We start from the raw sequence: 25610 nt of genomic DNA on the forward strand, positions 1-25610 counted from the left end.
ATTATCTCAATCGCCTCGGCCGTAAAATATTCCGTGTGTGGGGTTATTTTAGAATATATACACACTTTGTAGTTTGCTTTAGATTATAATAAACTAGGTTGAGAATTTCCCTCGGCACACTTGGCCATAGCATTAATCAAGACTTTGAGGGTTAGTTCAGGAAATATTGTGTGTAATTAATATTATTCTATCAAAATTTGGGAAAGTTGCGGAGAGGCCTCCTAATTATGTGTTTGTTAAATGTTTCAGTAGAAGTAATGAATGCCTACTGTCCGTTAGTTCAAAAGGGCGAAGGAGCGATCCTTTCACTATATTTACATATTTCACCAAAGTTACTTACCTATTATCGTAGCACTTATCTAGAGAGGTGGGAAAATAGGATTATACGCAACAACCAACTTTAGGTTTTAAAATACAAGCCATCGCTTTCTGAACAACACGTTCTGTTATGTCAATTATACTAAATACTATCCATTTTCAAATTAACTACTGTATTGAAAATACCACATTTAATAGAAAACATGAAAGCGGGTACTTCTCTAGGTTTTTACTCCATTTTTGTGTAAAAATACTCAAAACGATGAAAATGTATTTACTAACTCTAATTAACTAACTTATTAATCTCAAACTTTTTAATTTACATTAGCTCCACACAGGAGACCCTGTGTGAGGAAAATAATTCCCTTCAGGGCTTATGTCATCTTTGGGGATGCTGTGCGGTAGGTCTTTAAGGAAAGAAAGTGGGGAAATATTATGGGAAGGAAAAGGGTATGAAGGTTGGATAGGAATCTGGAGGTGAGTGTGTCCAGGAATGACCGGTGAATGAATCCATCCCCTTTCTTGCGGTGCAAGGCGATGTTCTTATAGTCTTCTGGAGAAGTCATAAAGTCTCCCTCAACCAGAGTCTCCCGATCCGGCCTACGGACGCATCTATTGCCAAGACCCGGACAAACCTCACCCCATAAACCCGGGAAACCCTGCTAAGTTACCAAATTAGTTAACCACTTGGGGTGACCTAGGCAGAGGTGTTGCTTATCCAATTTTTTACCCGTATCCGCTTCCCAAATTAAATAAAACATTTTTACAACAATTGTAAAAAAATGACAATATCACCTATCTTTAAAACTGGTTACCCACAAAATATCTCAAATTATCGACCGATGACTTTAATATATAATATAGCCAATTTTTTTAAAGATTGTTAAACAATGGCTTATAGATTTTCTGGAGAAAAATAAAATCTTACAATGCAATCAATTGTAATATCGGTAATATCCTCAACATAAACAACATTAAAAAAATTGTACTACGATTTATATCAATCACTAATAGAGTACGGTATAACTAGTTGGGGGTCTGCTTTGAGCACTCACACAGAGTGGCTCAACATTGCCCAAAAAGGAGTACTAAAGACAATTCTTAAAGTTCCGGTTAGAACTACGACAGAAGAAATATTTAAAAACTTCTAAGTCTCTAATATACAAAAACTTTATTGACAAAACATTATATTTAAAATTTAAAAAAAAAATATCTGAAAACTCCACTGCCCAAAATAAATACTCAACCAGAGCAATAAACCCAATTTTATTAGTTACTCCCAGTTTGAATATGTCTTTTGGACAGAAAATTATTTAATTCTATGCTAAGAAATTACACAGTTCTTTACTGAATCAATCAAAAAAATGTAAAGACGATGTGAGGACAACTTGAAACTAAATACAAAAGTTTACAAAAACCACAGTCCTCCTCAGAACAGGATACCCTAGTGAGGAGGACTGTGAAAAAATTGGATTAATACTTATATTATACTTTATACCTACCTCATGTACATACTTTGAAAATGAAACTAATAAAAATAAATTGGGCTTCATAAAAATAAAAAGCATACAATATACAATAGCAAACGTAACAACCCTTATATACTCAGCACTTGATGAATGCAAAAATGAAAAGCATTTGATTGTATCTCTCACATAAAGCTTAAAAAACTAAAATCTAATGATATCAACGATAAATCCCAATGTATAGAAAGTTATTTGACAAAGCGTCCACAATTTGTTAAAATCAATGGCAAAAATAGCGACCAAGAAACAAAAAATTATGGTATACCACATGGCACATTACTAATTCGAAATTAATACTAACAATATGCATGCAAATCTTCAAATTATTTTACTTGATCTTTCTCAATATTCAATTCAGAAAAACATCGGATAAAATTACATATCTAGAAATAATCATCGATTAAAACCTAAAATGGATAGATCCTATCTGCCATACATCATACAATAAAGAAAGTCAGGAAATTAATTTAATTACTCTTACAAATTAGAAATTTCTTATCAACCAAAAATGTATTCTACAATATGCCATTATCAGTTGGGGAGCAGTTTGCAAAACTAGTCTGATCCCAATAGAAATTTTTGAAAAACTTCAAAATTATACTGAAAAAACCCTCCAGGCTGAAGCACTTTTACTCAAAATGATGTCAGGAATCTCTGGTTAAAGTAAGTCAAGTACGTCCCATAACACCTTTGTATACTTTTGGAAAAAAAATTAATTCCAACAGAAATTTTCACTCAACGTAATATAACCAAAATAAATTATTAAACTGATTTTTTTTCCAAATTTACATCTTTCTTCTGTCCACAAGCAAATGCTTTTAATGTGAGTGCAGTATAAATTGTAAGATTCAAATAACCCATTACAAAACCTAATTATTATATTACATGTACAAAAGTTTAACTAGTAAAAAAATTGGAGTGGAAAAGTAAAACGTTATATACAGTTGACGAATGACATTTTTTTTATTTTATCATCGTTCCTCGTACGAACCTAAATAGCCCTGGACGGAGAATTAGTGCGATTTTACACGAATTTAATTGAAGCCTATTCTAGGGTGAGGGAAAATTGCCTGACAGCCAACTAAAACAAACTTTTGAAATTAATTATATTCAAAGTGGTATAAAATGAACAATTTAATTTTATTATATTATTTTGAACGCAATTATGTGGCTTATAAATTTTTGACGTATTTGATGAGACAGGGTATTGGGATATGTTTTTGAAAAATTTGGAAGGTAAAGTCATTTTTCATACATCATCTCACACCGCGGCTTCAAAATGTTCTCGAATAGCTTTGTCCAGGGCTTTTATCCGTAACCAAGTACAACTGTCTCCCATGTCATAGTGAAAATCTGCGGGGTAGATATCATCTCCCACCTATCGCTTATCTCATATTCTAGATATATATATATTCCAACTTGTTGGTTAAATCAATAGCAATTAACAATACGTTATCACATAGCTACATGGTAATTAAAAAAAGTAATGTATCTTTATTTAAAACATAATTTGATTTTAGGAACTCGTGGACCATTCTGCTCCAGTTTCAAGTACATGGTAAAACCGCCAAACAGTCCCTATTGAATTTTTTATTTACAGACAGAAAACAAACAAAAACGCCATCACATAAGTACCATTGTCCTTTATTTAACCAAAGGTTTTGCAGCTATATCACATGTATCACAGTTAAATTTATCTCTGTGTGGGTTTAAATCACAAAATAATTATTAAAAATAAAATTAGTTATATTTGCGGCTTGATATAACAGTGAAAGATACTCTCAGCGTTGCCCTGGTGCAAGATTATCATTTATTATTGAAACGGCTTTAGCCGTGTTCAGTGACCAGATTTGAATAGCTAGGTACTTCCGCACTTTCCTCTTCCCGTTTCCTACCTTTCTCCACTACCCTCAGCCTCACAACGTGCCCTAATCGGGAATTCCATAGTCTCAATGTCTCCATACGGTTGGAAGTAATTGCAATGTTCACATATTTCATCATTGATTGCATCAAATGAATAATGAATAAAACCAGTTTTATTTGTTGTTGGGTCCAGCGAAGCTTCTGTTTTGCTTAAATTTGAAAACACACTCTATTTTTTAAGTAATAATAATTGTCCTTGACAACAATGTTTTATACACAGCGCTTAGGAAAGACGCTAATGTCAGGCACTAATGTTTATTTACTGACTTATCGCGTGCACGGGGACCTGTGGTGCTTACTAGACTAAGATAACAAAAAAGAAAGCTTATATATTAATATCACCTTTTTTTATTGTTATTAAGTTTAATTTGTAGAACTCCATTTTTTTTTTTTTTTTTTTTATATATACAATAATATTATTATTGGGTTTATAAAAACAGTTTATTTTTAAACAAGTTCTGCTGTGTAATTATTATTACGCGTGACAGCTGTTTTGCCCTCTAAAGGCATTATCAAACTGTGGGTAGCCCACTTACAGACGATACATTTATATTATTTCTAGGTAGGTATTTTAATTTCAATTACTGATTTCTTAATTGATTTCTGTGTAAAAATGTTAGAAATTATTGATGGTTATTACCCTAGTAAAGTTTCCCCAATTAGTGTAATGTTTAAATTTGACTGAATGTCTTAATGTTAGTTATTCCCAAACGATGACTCATAGGGTTATTTTAATAGTATAATTAAGTACTTTAATGTGCACTCGTATTTGCACTAGGTTTGAAGATATCTAGTAGGGGTGAACGAATTATATTGGTTTGTTCATTAATTAGAATAGCTTTCAAGAATACCCACAGTTTGATAATGCCTTTGGAGGGCGAAACAGCTGTCACGCGTAATAATAATTACACAGCAGAACTTGTTTAAAAATAAACTGTTTTTATAAACCCAATAATAATATTATTGTATATATAAAAAAATAAATTAATATCACCTCTTTTCACTTTCGTCCGGTTTTACCTCTCTCACTAAATACAATTCCATTGGCATTAAATCTTTACGATTTTTCCTGGGTATTGTTGGCGGGACCGTTTTAAGTATCGATACTACTTATATATCAGGCTCTCAGAGGCATTTACTTTGCAAAACAACAAATTTAGTCACCTTTTGTCTTTCTATTTTCGTTTTTATTCCCAGGGCATCTGGTTTTACACGACACTGCACTTGCTGGTCTATGTTATTACTTGTTGCAAAAATTCTGAGATATGGGTATTGTGGGGATCCCTTAACAAACCAATTTTAGGGTTATAGTGCAGGGCCAAGTTGGTTACGTACAAGAAAGCTTGTGAGCTAATAGTAAGACCTTTCAAAGGCATTTGATAATGTCAAGCATTGAATAACGCTCCCTTCTTTTGACTAAACTGTAAGGTACAAGATTAAGCGGATAAACCTTGAAGTGATTTGCATTATATTCTCAGAGACGTACCAAAGGGTGAATGAACGCCCAATGCGATGACGACAATCTAATGGTGGAATCAGAAAGCAAATAAGTAATAAGGCCGTGTTGCCTAGGAAAATTCTCTTACTATCTCTGAGGGTACACGATCTAATGATTGCGGTGTTTGCCTATGATACGGCTTTACTATTTGAAATCGCAATGAATCGTGACTATTTTAAATAACATAAACCTAAATGAGACTCTTTGACTATCCAAAATCTTTCTTTAAACAAAAATAGCTCAAATTTTTCGTCTTTCTCAGAACTGAAGGAAGTCTTGAAAAATAATTATAAAAATACCAACACTGAAGTTTCAACGAATTAAAAATTTGCACCAAAAAATAGAATTTGATTCTAACAAAACTAGAAGGAAAGAAATACAATTTTATTAGGTATATTAAAAACACGCGATCTATGACCGGCTGAGTGAGAACTAGGATTATATAACAGTGAAGTTATATATAGTGTTCTCAGAATATCTGGAAAATTCAAGCGACACCTAAAATTATATTTACAGCGTTCTTTTAATGATTACGAAAATTTAAATCGATCATTTCCTGAGCTTTAAATTTCTGCGAGACCTAAAAAGGAACTGAACAATATTTGGAACGAATGGCCACAAAAAAAATATATCGGGAGAAGAGCGTGGGGTAAACAGAACTAGTGAGGCGAACAGAACTGAATATTGGGTTTGGGTACCGCCACCCCGGAGACCATTTATTGGATAACCAACACCTCTGCCATAGGGCACCCCAAGATGTTAAATAAGATTGGTGATTTAGCAGGGGTGCCCGGGTACATCGGGTGAGATGTGTTCAGATGCGTGCAGATCGGGAGAAGCTGGTTTGAGGAGACCCTTTGATCTCTCTAACTGGTCTCTCGACTAATCGCCTTACGGTGCAGTGGCAGGGATATATTCATATGTCTGTCGCTCCTGGATACACTGATCCCTAGATTCCTACCCAACTCTCATACCTTTTACCTTCCCTGAACTTCCTCTCCTTTCTTTCCTTAAAGAAGACCATCCACACAACACCCCAAAAACTGACATAGTCCCTGAGGGAAATTATTTTCCTGAGGGCGTCCTGTCAGCGGTTAGCATAAAAACAAAATGATTAATATTTTTGACGAAAACGATCAACAAAAATATACATTTACTTTTTTTTATAAAATATTTCTTCACTAATGGCAGCTTCATCTAAATCAAATTTCTCAAATGCTAGTTTCCGCCTTCCACAATTTTGTAAATTTATGCGTTTCAATTAAGCAATAAGGAAACTATTGTACCTATGGTTAATGTTTTCACACAGGGTTTTTTGTGGGTTTGAATTTCCTAAGAAGGAATGGAATGAAAAATATTTTGGCTTAAAACATGTATTCTTGTAGATCAACAAACGCTGATTCTGAATATATACGTTTTATTATGTGTGTATTATTGGTCGGTGGGTACTAATAGAACTTACACAGCTAACTCACGGGTCGGCCGGCTACATGCATTCAGAATGCAGACAATTTTGTGCCAAGTTGCGCTGCGTAGATACGCAGACGGTTCACCACTGTGAACTAAAAAAATACTAGAATTTATCTTAGACGGTGAACATCATTTTTTTAAACTTAATGGAATTCCATATTGGTATTTTGTTTTTTTCCTATTGTTAACATAAAACTATATTTTTATATTTCTTTATATGTTAGTTATTTTGGTTAATTGTCACTGTGTTGAGTTATCATGGAACCACGTCATATAGTTATTAATAAAATATCAGAATTACCATATGACTTACGTGCATCAATAAATTGAACTATTAGGTTGGTTCCTAAAATAGTTTCATGTGTGTTTTCTTTTATAATTTACACCGATGGTAAAATTTTATCCTGATCTTAGTGTACCATTATGATGTCGATTTCAGCATTAACAATTTTAGTCCAATTTTAAACATTTTCCCCTTCCGCACACGCACTTCCTCCCACCCTCAATTGTATATCTTATACGGCATTCAATGATTATACTGACAGTCGAATCAACTGTGAACCCTTATGATAAATCGTTGTCTGTTTTTTGGTGAACGTAGCATTTAGGTACATATCTTCTTTTTTGTATCTACTCTATAGGAGGCCCTGAGGGAAATATATCTTTTCCTAAAAGCCATGTTACCTTTGCGGATTCTTGGCCGCTTTGGTAGGTAAAATGACCCTTGGAAACTATTTTAATTGTATTTAGATTGTAATATTACATAGTTTAAATGATGGATCCAAAGTATTTATTTTAAATGTTTCCTTTCGCAGAAATTCTTTCACATTGTTAATTTATAAAATATAACTGGCCAGTTTCCCATATCAGTTTATGTAAAAGATTAATAGTAATATTGAGTGTCAACTCGTAAATTATTTTGACTTTCACACTTTATTGACGATATTTATATGGATTCAGAAAAAAAACTCCTATTGTTAAATAATATGTTGCACTGATTATATTATGTATTACTTGCGTCTCTTACTTTTCTGTAATATTTGTGTTTCATATATATTTTTAATTTTGAATTTTTATTTTTATTTGTTTTATATTTTAATTTTTATTTAGGTATATGAAAATTAATTTATCCTATGGCTGAGTAGATTTTGGTAATTGTTGTACCTATTTGTATATTATCTGAGTTTTTATAAAAGGTCAGAATATTTCCGCTTTACAATAAAATCCAATTGAAAGGAACATTTCCGAACGTAGCCGATAATTTAAAACTGTTTTTAAAAGGTAATATGATACGCTTTCTAATTTTATCATTAGAAATAAATATATAATTTTGAACACAACCATAAAAAGTATAAAAATGACTCATTTTTCAGACTAAATTTACGAATAATTTTTTTTTTTTTTAAATATATTTTTATTACATAAATGTATAGTAAATATTATTGTCTTTGTGTTGCTTCATGTAAAAATACATATTTATTTTTTTAATTCATAAATTTTATGTTTTTTAAATTGCTGTCGGAAACTTTGGTTTCATAGAGATGTACATTTTAATTTCCATCGTTATTTTTGAGATTTTTATATAAAGCGTGGTGTTTTATCATTCTAACATCGTTTAGATCATATTTCTAACCATGATAGAAAGGGAGACAGAATATTTTTTATGAGATCTATATGAGCGAAAAGCGAACAAATTAGTTTGAAGGTTTAAATTACAAAGAGACATTTCAATTTAAAATAAAGTAATAACTTAATATACACCACTTTTCTTTATAAAATATTTAATTTTTGTGGTGTTTCCTGAGTTTGTTTATTTTTGTAATTATAATGTCGCTTCACAAGGTATATGCTTCAAGTGAAAAAAAGAGAAATCTGTTACAATAATTAGTGAATAATTCAGTGTTTTTTATTTATTTATTTGAACTGCATTTTCACGGCTGTTCTCACTTACAAGTACACAGTTTAGTTACAGAAACTCAGTTAGAATATCTATATATCACATTAAATTCAATTAATACAAAACTCAGTCTAGAAGTGTATAAAGGTATGAAACCAGTTTTAAACCAATTTTTATAGCGCTCTCAAATTTCCTCAGAAAAGTTCACTGCCTTTTTATAAACGTAAATATATTACGCTTGAGAGTTCAAAGGAGTTTCGTTTTATTATTTTAGCTCACACCCGTGAAAAATCACATAATATCGTAAATGTGGGATTTGTGAATTTATCATTCAAATGAACACCGTTTTGTAAACTTTGAAAATCGTCATTCATTAGATTAGATTACATCTGATTGAATATTTCGCATCACGCATGCACGCAAGGAGAAAATATCTACAAATTTTGGTTTACTGCCAGAAGTCAATTAAGAAATACATTTGTCAAAACTAAGTTTGAAGTTACATTCTTATTATTTTTTACTACAACCAATCTAAATAAATCATATCGTCGAATAACACGTTATTTATAGCTAATTAGCTGACGTGTACTCAGCGTTCCTCGACTTTTCCCTACTTTCTTTAAATATAATATGCATGTTTTTTTTATATATTTATTTACACTGGTTGAAGTAAATAAAATACGTATGTTTTTTTATATATTTAAACCTTTCGAAAGAATTTTCCTAAATGATAGTGAAAACCCTATCAAAATTCGTTGCGTGGTTTAGGAGAACTAAGCGAACAAACAAACAGACGCGGAGAGCAACTTTGTTTTATAGTATTTAGAGCCTAAAAGTCAATAATTTTATTTAAAAACAATATTTGAAAAAAAAGAAATACTTAAATATCTTATTGAATTTTGAAAGTGAGAAAATTCACATAAAATACTTGCTTAAAATATACTCAACGTTACGCATAAAATAATAGATTTTTGAGATTTCATGCGAGATTAAAATATTGACAATCGTCGTTACATGTTTACAAGTGCAGTTTTAATTATTTTTTCCTATTGGTATGAATAAACCAAAATGTAATGATCCTACATAAAAGTGGTAGTAAAGATAAAAAATGAATTATATTAATAATAAAAACATTTAAACATACTTTATTTTAGCTCGGATATAACTGATTAAAGTAACTGAAACTTACTTTAATCAATTTAAGTAGATTATGTAATGGAGTTGATGCTGGATATAAGGAGTCACGTATTAAAGTGTGAGATTATACAATATATTATCTATTGTCGAAAAAAAAATATGTATCAGAAACCTTGAAATATGAACAATTCAAAAAGCATTTAAAGTCCCTAAAATTGTAGAATGATATATTGTACCCTCAATATACGTTTACTAAATCTTTAATATTTAGCATTAAAAAACTTTGGCTATTGTTATTATTTTCCTTAAACTAATTATCTAAAATTGTGTTTATGGAATTACGTTCGTAGTTATTTTGAATATTAAACTATGTTAATATGTATATTATCTTTGAGTAATGTTTTCACATCGCCTAAGCATTATTTTCTTTTTTTTGTAAATACTCATCCCATTAGTACGAGCTAATGTAGCTCACTTTATGAAGTAGTAAAATAATTAAGAAAAACATTGCATAATTTTGCAAACTGTTATAATTTTTTTCCTCCGCTGCTCATCTTACTCAATTTCAAATGTTATCTTACTTTGTAACAAATAAATAAATGTATTAATTAAAATGTTTAGTCAATTACTTCTGAAGGTAAGAAAACTATGTTTAATATCTTCGCAACGTAAAAGAAAAAAAAAAAATTGACACATTTTTTTTTTTTAAGTTTTTTTTATGTACCTTGTTGAAACATTAAACAGCTTCACTGGGAAAACATAGTTCAAATAACGTGAAACTAAATTAAGAACCTTATCAATTAATTTACTTCAATGTTTACAAACAATTCATGCATCAATATGTGTTATGAGCACGGTCATTAGCCGTACATCGTACTGTGCAGGCGTACTTCGGGGCGATAATGGTGGGTAGGGTATTAAGCATTGTCAGCAATAAACTAATATTGTATTATTCATAACCTAAGAAAGATTTTTCTTTTTTAAAAGGGGTATATAAATATATGAGAAGACTCAGAAGTCATTATTATCCAGAAGGTACGTAAGAAAAATATCAATTTCCTTAGATCTCGCTTGTGCGGACCACTTTCAGAAGAAATGAGTTTTTTGACTGTCGTTGACATTTACATAATGGAATTTTGCCTGCTACGGAGGTCGTTTCCAGACACATTTCCACTAAAACCGTATTACTCAAAAAAGCAAACAAAAATCTCCGTCAAAGACTCTCATTATGATCAATGAAAATAGTTTGAATAAATTAAGAATATGACACCTTTTTTAAAAAACGTTTTTCTAAGAATCTTTATTAATCAAAAACGAATTTTCTTTTAAGGTAATATTTAATCTGATAGGCTCTCAATTATTTTCGGCTTAAATTTTCAGACTTCTTTTTTTAATACGATTTTCAGTACAAAAAATTTGATCCGACAAAATATTTTGCTGCAATGTTACAATAAAATAAAATTTTGTAATAAGTGGTTAATAGGCATTTCTATTTTTTACTCCCTAGATATATCAATTTTTTACTTTGTAGAAACACGGGCAACGGACAATCCGCCGGATAGATTACCGTATATTAAAGCACTGATTGCGACCGTTGAAAAGCAGACGATATGTGGGAATATTGTATTATTTATTTTTCCAACAGTTCAGTGGAAGGTGCTTTGATAAACTACCGCCGCTGGTCTCTTCGGCACCATGGTACAAGAGAGGTAAGACAAACTGGTGCACTGAATCCTTACACGAGTCGCTACATGAAAACGAAAGGTTTTAAGAACTAAAACTCCACAGTTCTGACATTGAACGACCTACCAGCTTTTATACTTCCTCTCTTTTGCAACATTGATCTCAGACCCACGTCCCCTTATCCTTCCCTTTAAAATGTTTTTCAGGACAACCCCAAAAAAGGCATAGTTCTTGATAAAAGTTAAAACATGCCAGAAATATCTTTTAAAAAGCTTATCCAAATATAATGTTTTTTCATGTGGAGCAATGGATATTAACGAGCAATATCTCTCTTATAAATAGATATAATGGTAAATATCAGTTTTATATAAGCCTATATTCTACAAATAGACTCTCCGGTCGCGCCGGCTCACAACATATATTAATATTATACGGGCTATAAATTACAATAAGCCATAAAGATATGTAGCATAAAGTATTTTAAAAGCTCGTTTCATGTATCGAAATTGTGTAAAAACAAGACAAAAATGATATGGAAACTATGCGGTACTGTTTTTTTAACGTAACAACGTTCCTTAAGTTGTTATAAAGCCATTTTTATAAGAACAATCAAATTATATAACATTCAAAGATATTAGATAACATTCGACAGCGAAAAAAAATATTTTTTTTATGTTTTTTCAAATGAAAACGTTCATTACTAAATTAAAATAATTCGATTAAATAAAATCTTAAATTTATTAAAAATCAGTGCGGTTTTGGCGGTTGACGGTTGACGATTGACGGTTTCATTAATTATAAATTTAAAAAAAAATTATTTACATAGGTTTTTTTTAATTTTCATATTTCCTTAAATCACAACTAAAAACACGAAATATTCTTCATCATGATGCTCACCACTCTTCTAAACACAAGAACCAGCTTTATAGAAGAGAAATATTAAAAAACCAAAAGCAGTGAAAAACAAATTTTGTGAAATTTTTTTATAGTTTTGTTGGACTTGTATATTACCAAAGGAACGCATTCGCGTGATACATCCTCTGCTTCCGTGGGCACTTTCGCAGATAAAATCATATTTGCTTTATTGCTGTCGAGTAAATAATTACACACTTTATTTACTTGTTTCTGCATTTCAACAATTATTTTTGCACCGATTTCAAGTACGTGAACTGTTATTTTCATTTTTAAAATTACTTTATTCAATGATACATATACCCAAGCAACAATTGTTCAATGGACGTATTATTTCAAGTCGCCACACTTTTTGATATTTCTTCACGATTATTTTTTAACTTCATAAATAAATAATTGTGCTAATTCGTTTGATCTTGATGATTCGATGAAAAAAAGCTGATCACGAAACGCCGATTATTTTTTTTTTTTAAATCACTTTATTGTTCAACTCCCGGTGATTTAGACAAAGAACCGCCACTGTTGACGAGTTATGGATTCTAATAGTGTAATATTTTTAAAGGTGACATTAAAGCCAAAATAATTCTTTTTATTGTAATATCACTGCATTTTAATGGCTACCGAAATATTTTTTTCGAAGTGTTTATGTTTATTATTGTTAGATTTTCCGCCAAAGTATTTTAATATTCATCCACAGTGAATATAATAACACGGAAATATTATGAGTTATTTATTTATTGTTTCTCCAAATGATATTATTATTTAAATGTTACGTTTGACGTCATTAGCTCGTTTTGAGGTTAAAACTTTTATAAAACGATACAAAATTATGCTGAAATAACAAAATTGTTATTTTAAAGTTTCCTACAAATGGGTTCACGATGAGACAAAAACAGATTTCTTTTATTTCTTCGAAAAAGTTAAATGTGTAGGTACTAGCGGACAGTATATTTATGAAAAGCAATGTTTTTGCGTGATTTAAACCCAAAAATTAACGGTTCCATTAAACCAACCATTTCTAGAATGGACTCACCTTTTGAGATAACATTCTTCCTAGAAGACGCTTAGTAAAACTTCAACGTGGGGCTATAAAGGTCAGTCTATACTGTCTAATTTTCACAAGTAAGTTTTTTTAACAATTTTTTAAATATTTTTTGTACCTATAATATAACCTAAAAACCTAACGTAACATATACTAACCTAACCCAATCTAACCCAACCTAACCTAATCTAACCTAACCTTACCTAACCAAACCTATACTATCCTAACCTAACCTATATTAACCTAACCTAACCCTACCAATATATACTAACCTAACCTAATGTATACTATCCTTACCTAAACTAACCTAACCTAACCTTACCTAACCAAATTTTGGGTATGGTAATCGATAACAAGCTTAGATGGGACAAACACATAGACTATATTTGCGGTAAAACCTCGACCATCTTTAAAGCCTTATGCAGAGCGGCAAAACCGACGTGGGGACTATCACCAGAAATTGTAAAGACAATATACGACGGGGCAATCGTGCCGTTATTTACGTACGGATCAAGGGTCTGGGGAGATACGTGTAAAAGAGTAAAAAATAGGAAAAAACTAGAAAGTATTCAACGTCAATACGCAATAAGAATTTGTAAGGGGTATAGAACAATCTCCACCACCTCAGCTTTAGCCTTAGCAGGAACACCACCAATAGATCTAAAAATAGCCGAAATTAAAAATATCTACAGAATAAACAGAAGAGCAATACCCGCTCACTTCTTACCAGCTGACAGGGAAATAATGACCACATGCTGTATAAATGAACTACCACATCCAGGGAAAATAGTGAAAGAAAATATAAAAATCGAGTTAGAAAATGGAAATAAAATTAACGAGGATCCCATACAAATTTATACAGACGGAAGCAAACAGGACGGTAAATTGGGCGCAGGAGTAGTAATAAAAGAAAATGGGAAAGATTGGGTGTCAAAATCATTTAAATTAGAAAACTACTGCACCGTTTACCAAGCAGAAATGTTAGCAATTCAAAAAGCCATAGAATGGGTTCAAAGGAAGGGAATAATAGATAAAGATATAACTATAAACTCAGACAGCAAATCATCACTAGAAACATTAAGGGACGAGAGAACTACGAACGATATAGCAAGAGAGTGCTTGGGAAAATTAGAAACATGCCGTGAAAATAACAACCGGGTAAAACTTCAATGGGTTAGAGCCCACAAAGGCTTAGAGGGAACTGAAAAAACAGATGCGGCAGCAAAGAAGGGAAGATTACTGAAAAAGTGTCCAGACTACAGTAAGGTACCTCCAAGTTTCACTAAAATAACATTAAAGAAAGAGACGGAAGAAAATGGAATATCAGATATATGGAAGAAAGCACGGGCAGAATAACTAAGAAATACTTCCCAGATATTTACGCAGCAATTCAAAAGAGAAAACACGCGGAAAATAGCTTCCATGCGACACAGATGCTGACAGGACATGGATGCTTCAAAGAATATCTGAAACGCTTCAAGATAATAGACGATGACAAATGCCCGTGTGACAAAACTTATACTCAGGACAGTACCCATCTTTTAGAAAAATGTACAATTTTTGATGTAGACAGATTTAAATTAAATTACAAACTAGAAAACCTTGGAATCACTGAAGAGAATAGGACCGACATATGGAAACGGAAAAAAACAAGCGAAATATACATAGCGTACTTTGAAAAAATCAACAAAAGAATTAAAGAAATAAATGAAATAGATGGAAATTAAAGAAAATCCTGTGAAGGATAAGGAATATTTATAAAAAAGAATTAGGAGAAACCTTGTGTGTAACAAGCAAGGTACCCACGGCAGATACTACAAATCCATACAACCTTACCTAACCTAAACCAATCTATACTAACCTAACGTAACCTATACTAACCTAAACTAACCTAATCTAACCTAACCTATACTTACCTAACCTTTAATAACCTAAACTTTCAATAATATATTTAAAAACCATGCCTATATATATATACGGCCGGCATAGTCCAGTGGTAACGCATTGGACTGCCATTCCGAAGGTCGCGGGTTCGAACCCGGCGTGCGCAAATAAATTTTATTTGATTAATTTGTGTTATTTCACAGTTAATTAATTAAAATTAATTAATTAAAATAATATATAGTATATAGTATATTTGCAGAGTGGAAGATACTACCAGTATCGCCCTGGTGTAAGACCACCATTCAGAATTGAAACGTTGCTCCAAATGGCTTTAGCCGTGTTTAGTGACTAGATCTGAATAGCCAGGTACTTCCCCACCTTCCTCTTTCCCTTCCCCACTTGCCTTCAGCCTCACAACATCCCCCAATTGGGGATGCCATAGTCTCACTGGCTCCAGACGGGAGCAGTTGGGACTCTTGTGAGGTATTCACTATAAAAAAAAAAAAAAAATACCTTTATTTTATTTTATTTCCAAGTTCCGCCAAAATAGTACCTACCTAATTTACATACGGTAAAATATAAAAACATCTCTTCAAGCCACTCGTATAGTATCAGGAAAACCAATGTAAGAAAATATCATCGAAATAAATTATTTTGGCTGTCATCACATAAAATCCCATATAACGAAAGCAAGCGGTCAATTTACGTCATGAAAAATTAGAATGCTTAAATTAAAAATTTCCAAATGCAGGTAATTTCCTTTTACAGTAACTAAGGTGAATATAAAGGTTTTTTTTAAATCGTATTAAGTTTGGCCAAAGATCCCGAATAATTACACAATCACATTTCTCATATTCATAGACAGCAATCACATTGTGGCTTGACATGCAGAAATGATATTGTCGCAAATGTATTTATGTATCTACTTGTCACTAACCGATTTCGTTTATAGGTAAGCTTCATCAAAGCAGTGTACTATCACCGCCTGTCAAAAGTTATCGACAGGTATGTTACAACTGCTATCAGTTCAACAAATACCCACAGTTTATTATAAAGTATGCATACATGTAGGTACTGCTGTAATGATGGCTACTTCTGGGCAAAGCCAGTAAACCCAGTAAGTTGATGTAATGTGTTATAAGTTCATCCAGGGAGATTACATTCTCTCAATACTGCCTTGGTGATAGACCACCATTCAAAACCAAAATTTGTTTTGAATGGCTTTATCCGTGTTTGGTGATAAAATCTGAATAGCCACATTCTTTCCAACCTTCCTCTTTTCCATCTCCTCTCTTTCCAGACTCCTTTAAATCTTTCAACATAAACCAACTTGCCATAAGCTTTCTGGTTCCGGAGAATCAGGAACAATTACATTTTTTATGCGGTATTCAAACAACAACAAACAAGTCAATCTCTAAATTTGTTTTTGAAGTTCACAATTCCTTAACCTATCAGAGTTTTCAGTTTCTTAGAAATAACCAAGAAAACAAACATTTAAGAGAAATCAACATTAATAAAGCAAGAATTTTGTTGAAAGCGGCTCCCATCTCAATAATGGTTACTATGTTAAGAATTATCACAATTTAAGATGAAAGTAATAAACAGTTAAATTGTAAAAGAGGGCAGAAATTCTTCAACATTCTTCCTGCACGTCTATCATATAAAATGAATATTTTTCAGACCAAATCCGCTACAATTTCGTGTAACGATGAACTAACGCTTGGCGAGAATTGTTTCTAGCACAGCGCCCAGTTCGATAACAAATCAGTAGCATGTCATCATCGATGCATACGCTTTCGATAAAATATATTGCGAGATCGTAAAAAAAAAAACTGTTGAAATCGTTTAAACGAACGAATGCGAATTCTAGGTAAATCCTCTGATACAATGTGATCTTCAATGTGAAAATCTACTAGCATATTAGTATAACTCTAAATAATTGTTGTAACTACTCGCACATGGCTTGCAAATGTCACATTTCTTGATATCCTGAGTCTAATTTACCTAACTTTTTAATTAAGTTAAAAAAATTAACATATTTCACTTTCTTAACATAAGTAACAAATTAAAAATATATTCATATTATTATTTACTACCTAAGTAACATATTATTCTTATATAAGTAAATTTTGATTTTTTCACAAATCTTAATACTAAGCATTTTTCTTCTTAAATGTGAGTACGACTTCATGGCCTTTGTTTCTTTTATTGTGTATAATTTATTAATTTTTCTTGTGTAGTGTTCGTATATTTTAATATTTTACAAATATTGTGTTTGTGTGTAAATCCATTTGGATTTTTAAAATTAATAGGCGAATGTTATATTCGAACAGTTTTCTGATTTTTTGTAAGTTTTTTTCTTAGTATACTTTTTTGGTGGGGGTATTGATGATGTTTGTGTTTTCTCATATTTCTAATAGATAATTTAGATGGGACTAGACTAAACAAAAAAATATAATGCCCTCCGACCAAAGTATCATTCCATAAATCTTGTTTTTCCGTTTAACTAACAACTAATTGTATTGTCGAAGTTTCGAAAAGAAAAATATGATTTTTTCAAATGAAGATATTTAAATACGGATGTAAGAGGAAGCAAGCGAATATTTAACATATATTTTATTTAATAGACGTAAGAGAAGATATTTAATAAAGCATGACTTATTTAAAAAAGACCAAAAACCTTTCAGCATATCATAAGTAGTATTTTTAAAATTATAGAGATAATCTTAAAAAATAAAGCATATTTTTAAGAGCTTAAAAACTTAGTGTTCAAAGAAATAATTTTATATTTCGGTAGAAATTCGGAATGGGTGGTCTTAATACCCAATTATAATCTATCTTCATGAAAACACGCGCATAATAATCAATACATCTTCATAAATAGTGAAAATAATTAAGAACCTCCACAGGATTGCTGATATTGTATTTCACAAAACAGCTAATACCTTTAAAAAGTATCGGTTGAGTAACAACAGCAGAGCAGAAGGTAGCTCTAAAAATAAAAGTATTTAATGACTCCTAATAAATACAATGTTAGGGGCCATAATTTTCATAGACCTGGGAATCGATTCTCCAATCCAGACCGCCCAAAGTACCTACATACATTGGTCGACATTCTTATTCTTGAGTCTCATCGAAGGTACATTATTACATATGCCAAACGTCAAAAATCATTCCACCCGAACAACGAATGGGTCGAACCACTCGTTGTTCCATTGGAATGATTTCGTCGAGAATCGAGGCCCTGTCTTACGGAGCGTGAAGCCTTGATTTCCATTTTTCATAAATCACCATATAATCGTGAAGCGAACCTTTGACCAAAATTCATTATGCTTTGCATAAGGAAATATTTACCCTGCAAAAATGTTCAAGCATTGCATACTATTGAAGTTGATTTTTAATCTGCAGAAACAAATTTATTATTGTCTGCTTAATCGTTGCAATAAAAGTTATCAAGATGTATCGTAAATCACTTTTTCATGCAACCACATTTATATCAATTGAAGGACTGGGTTCACCCAGTCCTTCAATTCAAGTCCAAAAATTCATTTTTGTTTTTTTCTTTCACGATGCTAGGGTAATGTACAATGAGTATAAATCAACCCAAAACTGTATTATATGAGGGGACCCAAAATGGGTAGTGTTATTTGCCTGAGATTTACAGGAAACATTGAGGGTTTGAAGTGATTGAATTGAAAAATGCTATTTTGGCTTACTAGCCAAAATAGCATTTTTAACTTACTGTTAGGACGTGTAAATCGTTGTAAACTTACTGTCTGTGAGCCAAAAGCTCGAAGATTTGAATTCCATATTATATTCCATAGAGCAAACAAAAATCTTCGTGGCATCAGGAATGAGTTAAAAGGGATATCGTTATCAGGAGACGTTGAACATCAACCCTTAATTATCAAGGAGTATTATTTTGTTATGTTCACGATAAAGTATTTTATTAGTAGGTACAGTTTAATTATATTATTGTATTTCAACCATATCCTAATAATTAATGAATAATTAAATTTGTAGCATTTTTTATGACATAAACAATAGTTATAAATACTGCTAAAGTAACAATGAAATTTATACCATTGTTAAAAAAATTTTAACAATGTGTAATTAATATGTAATAAAGAAAGTCGTAATTTTTAACTCCTTCTGAATTTATGATCGCCAAAAGTGAGCTGGTAAATAATTAAACAAAACCATTTTTATATGTTTTATGATACTTCAAATATTCATAAGATTCAATGTTACCACCGTCAGAGAAAATTAGACTCTAAACGTAGGCGTTGCTTGAAATGTCTTTACCTAAGTTTAGTAACCATATCTGAGTATTAAAAATAATAATAAGATATTAATAAAGTTTTGAAATTTTCTTACGTAGTATTTCAATTTTTCGCTGCAGTCGCAGATCCTCAAAATAGGTACATTATAAAGTGAACGAAACAAAGTTTGCTTAGAACTTATTCTTATTATACATAATATTACTTACAGCGAATTATATCAGCCGTCGCAGCGAGAAAAACTTTTTTTGTATTTAACACTAAAACATAACTTTATACTTTATTACACTTGCATTGTATTAAGCTTTAACTTCGTAGCTATCAGTAATTATATTACCCTTGAATTAAACTCTTACTTAGAAGGTATTAGTAATTATATTTAGGTATATTATTTTCTTTAATGAAATGGGATTTAAATTTAAGGAAAACAAATATTTTTATTATCAAATATGTTTGAATCTATTCACACACGTATTTAATTACACAAAAACGACTTCTTAGCTGCACTTTATGCGAAATAATCTTGTCTGCATATTAATTGCCTATTTCACACCACCCTCCATGGCTAAAACACTAAAGAACAAAACAAACCAAAAAAGAGTTATTTTTAACTCCTTAACTAATTCAAGTTTAAGCATGGTAATTCGGACATTCACAATCTTATTGCTGTTTTTCATGTTTCGTCATTTAAACCAACTGAGCACTTTTCGGATTGCTTGAACATTTTGACTTTGTTCCGAAGCCTTACGCAGTTCTGAAACTTGGAGGAAAGTTGTTTTCAGGAACGGCGTCGGCGCCGCGATGCTAGCGCGAAGGTATTTAGGCGAGCACTGCTGGGGGTGTTGGGCGCCCGCCGTAGGACGCCTGGCCTGGCTGTGGAACGCTACTCCACTGTCATATCTCTTGCGCGCGCAATGGACACTTTATTTTCTTCGCTCACACATCACAAGCGTGTGCTGATTCTGGTAAAGTTTGAACCTTGTTTTCGTTTAAGTCGGTATTGTAATATCAAAACGTGTCAAAAATAATGATCATAAGAAAAAAACACGAAAATTCCAAAAACCCACTGTGACAAAAAATATTGGTAATTTAATTTGTAGTAAAAATTTGTGTTTTGGGTTACCTAATCGTACAACATTTGTTTTTGTATTTTTTTTATAGGTGAATAATTAAGATACGTTTTTCAATTGTTACATTATCAAGAATAAATACAGTATAATAAAAGTTATTTATACTCACAGTACTCCCCAGGGAGTCTTTTTTCGAGGCGGACTGTAGATAATATTATCACAAAATATATTACCTAGTGGTGAACATGAATAAGCAGTAAGCAAGGCCTCCGTGGTCGAGAGGTAAAACTCTCGACTAGCAAGCTGGAGGTCACGGGTTTATATCTCGGCATGCGCAAGCAATTTTTATTTGATTAATTTGTGTTATTTCACAAATTATTAATTGAAAATAATATCTAGTACGTTTCAGAGTGAAGGATACTCTCAGTATCGCCTTGAAACGTTGCTTGAAATGCCATTGGCCGTGTTTGGTGACCAGGTCTGAATAGCCAGGCACTTCCCCTCTCTCCTTTTACCCATCTCTTTCCCCTCCCCACTACTTTTAGCTTCACAACATACCCCAACTTGGGATGCCATGGTCTCACTTGCTACAGACGGTTGGGAGCAGTTTATAGTCATAAATAAATGCTTACTGCTTATGAAATGTTTAAAATTTATGAGTAAATAAATCAAAAAATTAATACTGAGCATCAGCTTTTAAAGGATGTTCACTTACGTTAAAAAATTAAGTCAGAGTTTTACTGAAATAACAAAATTATTTGATAAATTATTTGATCAAAAGTTTTTGGCTCACATCATTTTGACCCGTGGTGTTCGTGCAGAATAAATAATAGTCACTAAGTAGCTACTTAAACTTAACATTGATTAAGCTATGTTTCCTTTACACTTTCGGTTGGATGTCAAACCTTAAAATAAAAACGGTTTAGCAAAACGCTTGCTGACCTTAGGCCCGGTATGTCAGTTGATTTTAAGCTCGGCTTGTTTGACATGTCGAGCTTAGCACAGCTTGGAAAATAATCCGCTTACAGGTCGTAAGCCTAGATGTTAGCAATATTACACGTATTGTCTATGATTTTAATAGAGGATTATTTTAAATAACAAATAAATCAAATATTATTTGTTCTTTTTTGTAAAATCAAACGACTTTATACCTTGGAGGTTTATTTATGCTCGAACTTTTGAAAGGCCAACGACGGCTGAATTTTAAATAGTATTTGTTTGGCTGGAGTCAATGCACTATTCATGAAAGTACGGCATCATTACGTCATATTTGGTGTCTAAAAAGAGAACTATTCTGCTTCTTACAAAGGCTTAAGCGGCCGATTTAGCCCGCTTAAATTTGATGGAGGAACGTCGCACATAGCGAGGATACGGACTGACTGATATACCGGGCATAGTAAGCTAAGTAGGCATGCTAACATTAGAGAAATAGAGGTGACAACATGAGTAAGATTTAATTTAGGTACCTAATTAAATCTTAATGATACCGATAAGTCACTTAAACTTTTTTCAGTTATTCTAGGTAAAACAAGATATAGTTTTCATTGCTGCCAATTTTTTCAAAGAGATTTAAGTATAAATTGTCAGTTTTTTTATCCAGCCACTTCCCAAGAAGCAAATAAGTCAATAAATACTTGAATATTGATGGATATGCCCGAATACATTATTGTTAACGATATTATGCCCTTTATTTGTGCCCTTTTGACTGCTTAGCTATGAATTTGCAAGTTGGGAACGGGTTACGTGCGTTGTATGGAGTCAGGACAAAGCTCATATTCTATAACAGCAGGTTCTAAAACATAAAATTACAGTGTACCCTGTATCCGTAATACTAAAACCCAGAGCCAAGTAATCCATATAGGCATTTAAACACTGGCTACCCTACCCTATTGGAGTAGCAAAAGGATATAAATAATAGTCAAATAAATTAAATTGTTGCAAAAAATAAATCTACACTATAATAAAAAAATGCACAAGTTCCTCTACAAATTTCAGCTACTCGTGAAACTTGTGGTAGCTAAGGAAATGTGTGTTAAGATAAATACAAAATAAAAAACAACAATAACAAAAACCACAACGTACCACGTATGTGTATAATATATATATGTAAAGAAAAATATAATTTTCTCTAATTCAAAGCAATGCCGAGTTTGTCTCGTCATTGTGGCTGTGTGTGTCGCGGACTGTCACTGGCTGGATGTGCGCCACAGTACCTACACAGTCGACTCGATATTTCGTAATCTATGGTTTAAGACATAGTAAAAATAATCTATGGGTTGTGACAAGGCAGATTGATGGGAATAATTTCAATAATTGGTAATTGCTATCGTGATTGTGATTAAGGAATTGACATAACAATTAATAACATTAAATGTCGCTTCTTTCCTTACTGGTAATGTTTTGTTACTGAATGCTTTTCTTTATGTAAATCTTGTGAGATTAACAAAATAAACCTCTTCTTTCCTTACAGAGAAACTCAATTGTGTTTTAATTGACTGTGTCGTTCAAATCGCAAGGAAAATATCATTATAAAACGACATTTCTCGTCGTCAACTGATAAAAAGTACTGTAAAAAAAAAACAAATTGCTTGTGAACAACCAAGAACCATTCTATTCTTGCTGAATCAATTATCAATGAATAAATAAATCTTGTGTTCATTACGTAATTTGGTTAACCTTATATAATTAATTATTTTAAAAATTATTTTTTTTATCTCGAATCTCTGCTTACTATTGTTGCTTGTTTCGTCTTAACTAAAAAAATATCTTTAAAAGATTTGTTTAAATACAAAATCGTATTTAAAAAATACGAAGCAGAAATTTAGATTTTTTCTAAATCGTTTTCAATCATCTCTGTTTATGCAAGGATGTTCTGATAATGGCTAGATAGTTTATATTTAGACCGCTCTTCCACACAAAGTATTCGTTACTTTTGCCAATACACGTCGACACTATGATACCATCGTTGAGTATAATATTATGTACAAACATCGGCATTGCGTATTCTACAACCTCCATAATGATATTATTATGGACAGGCCGAGACAAAAGACAACCAATAGCCATAAAAAAGAGTTTACGATACCAATCATTGTGACCACGATACAATCGGTATTAAAATTCATACTCCATGCAATCTAGCACGTAAGATATGATCAGTACAATATTCAGGGATAAACAGTCATTAAATTCATATTAAAGTTATCGTGTACTGTACGTGTGGTAGTCATTAAATCCTTTTTTCGGGTAGCATTCAGCCACACATATGTTTCTTCCTCGTTATTGATATGTTTTGAAAGGAGAAAAGTGGCACAATATATTGATGTATAAATAAATTATTATATAAAGTTGTTGGTTTAATTCGCTGTGTAAATGAATGATGCGTGATATTTCCATTAATACGACAAAGGCTCGACAAGATCGGTTGACATATTCAATTTGTGCCTCTAACAACGGTCATTATTGCCGTACGGCGACTTGAGCACCGGGAATATTGAAAATAATAATTTTCGCACATTTTTTTAAAACCGCCAGCGTGATAATGTTGTCGAAGTAGCTTCGCTAGCGCTAAACAGATAGCAAATATTCCATTGCCTAAAATAATAAAAGTAGAATTACGTTTATAAAACACTGTTAAAAAAATAAACATGCAGGCAAGAACGCTTTTTAACGTGTTTATACCAACCAGCGTTATAGCCGCGTGCTATGTTTGCGTACGTTCTGTGTATTTTCGTTTTGGAATACAAATATAGTTTGGATTCTGAACCCTTATGATGCCGGTTTATTTATTGTCCAATTAAATTTACCGTAGTTGTGAAAAGTAAAATTCAATTTAGCATCTACTAGCATTTGAATGAAGTTCGAAAAAACATGAAGATTTAAAGCTAGATCTACTTATTTAAAACACGATTAAAATTTGTAAAATTAAAATTAGTAATTTATTAAATTAGGTAAATTTAAATTTTAAGGTACATATATTCGTTTAGGACTTAGGAATTGTGTATGACGCTCGTTTAACAATTCAAAGGAGTCGACCAACCTTGCAGTCATAAGGCTGCTTTACTTTAGCTTAGTGCGAATCATTCTTGAGAGTGGATCTCAGATATGGAAGCCAGATGACACCGTCTATGTACTAATGGTCGAGAAAATACAAAATAAATTTTTACGATAGAGAGAGTTCGATTTTTACCTTTGGCTGTTTTCAATGGCATTTATATCGGGAATGCTGGGTATCTGCAGTCTTTGTTCTACGAGGAGTGTCACATTGATAAGCTTTTGGAGTCTACTATGTAATACTAGAAGTTGGGATTTATTTCGATGCTGAAATTTTGGCCTTAACTACCATATAATTTCTAATACTAATCAATAAGGAAAAAATCAAACTAGGGAAACAATCATACCGAATCAGTTGACATGTTCAATTTATCACTTAACAAATACAAAATATTGTTTCTAAAGCAGTTCAGTTTATGCATGATAAATAATTTTTACTATTAATATGTAAAAGCCCCAAAAAAGGATAAATAAACAAATTTTAATTATAGCTGATGGCCTATAAGCTTCAGAACAGTTTCTTATTAATAGTAAAAATTCTGGATTCTATGCCCCGGATAAATTCCCGCGAGGCCGCCAAAACGACTACTTCCCAGGTGTAGAACTAACTAATGCTGATACCCCTGGGTAGAATACTAGGCTAAATAACTGCCCCGCAGGAAATGTGGATATTTTTCGCATGTCCTTCAACAATTTTAAGCACGAAGAATCTTTTAACTTATAATTAGTTGTACCTACATCCTGTATGTAACCATTTTTCCTACATTATCTATGAAAACTATATTTTTTGTAAATCTCTAATCGCCGTTGCAATATATTGGTTTCTGTACTAATGTTTCATAATAAATAAATTAAATTTAAACAATGATCTTTGCGATATGCAATTTGCTGTTTGTTTTCGTACTCCAAAATATTTA

At 31.9% G+C, this 25610-nt stretch overlaps 1 protein-coding gene across 1 annotated transcript in view; it reads right to left on the minus strand.

Annotated features, from left to right (window-relative positions):
* LOC149426329 (RYamide receptor-like) overlaps positions 1 to 19983 on the minus strand; it is a 180029-nt gene extending 160046 nt beyond the window's left edge. The window contains exon 1 of the mRNA XM_089636425.1: positions 19780 to 19983. The gene's annotated coding sequence lies outside the window, so the exon portion shown is untranslated. The remainder of the gene's footprint in view (positions 1 to 19779) is intronic.
* Between the last annotated feature and the right edge of the window lie 5627 nt (positions 19984 to 25610).

The sequence above is a fragment of the Hesperophylax consimilis genome, chromosome 1, assembly GCF_061612785.1.
Source record: "Hesperophylax consimilis isolate HC1 chromosome 1, BYU_Hcon_1.0, whole genome shotgun sequence".
NCBI lineage: Eukaryota > Metazoa > Arthropoda > Insecta > Trichoptera > Limnephilidae > Hesperophylax > Hesperophylax consimilis.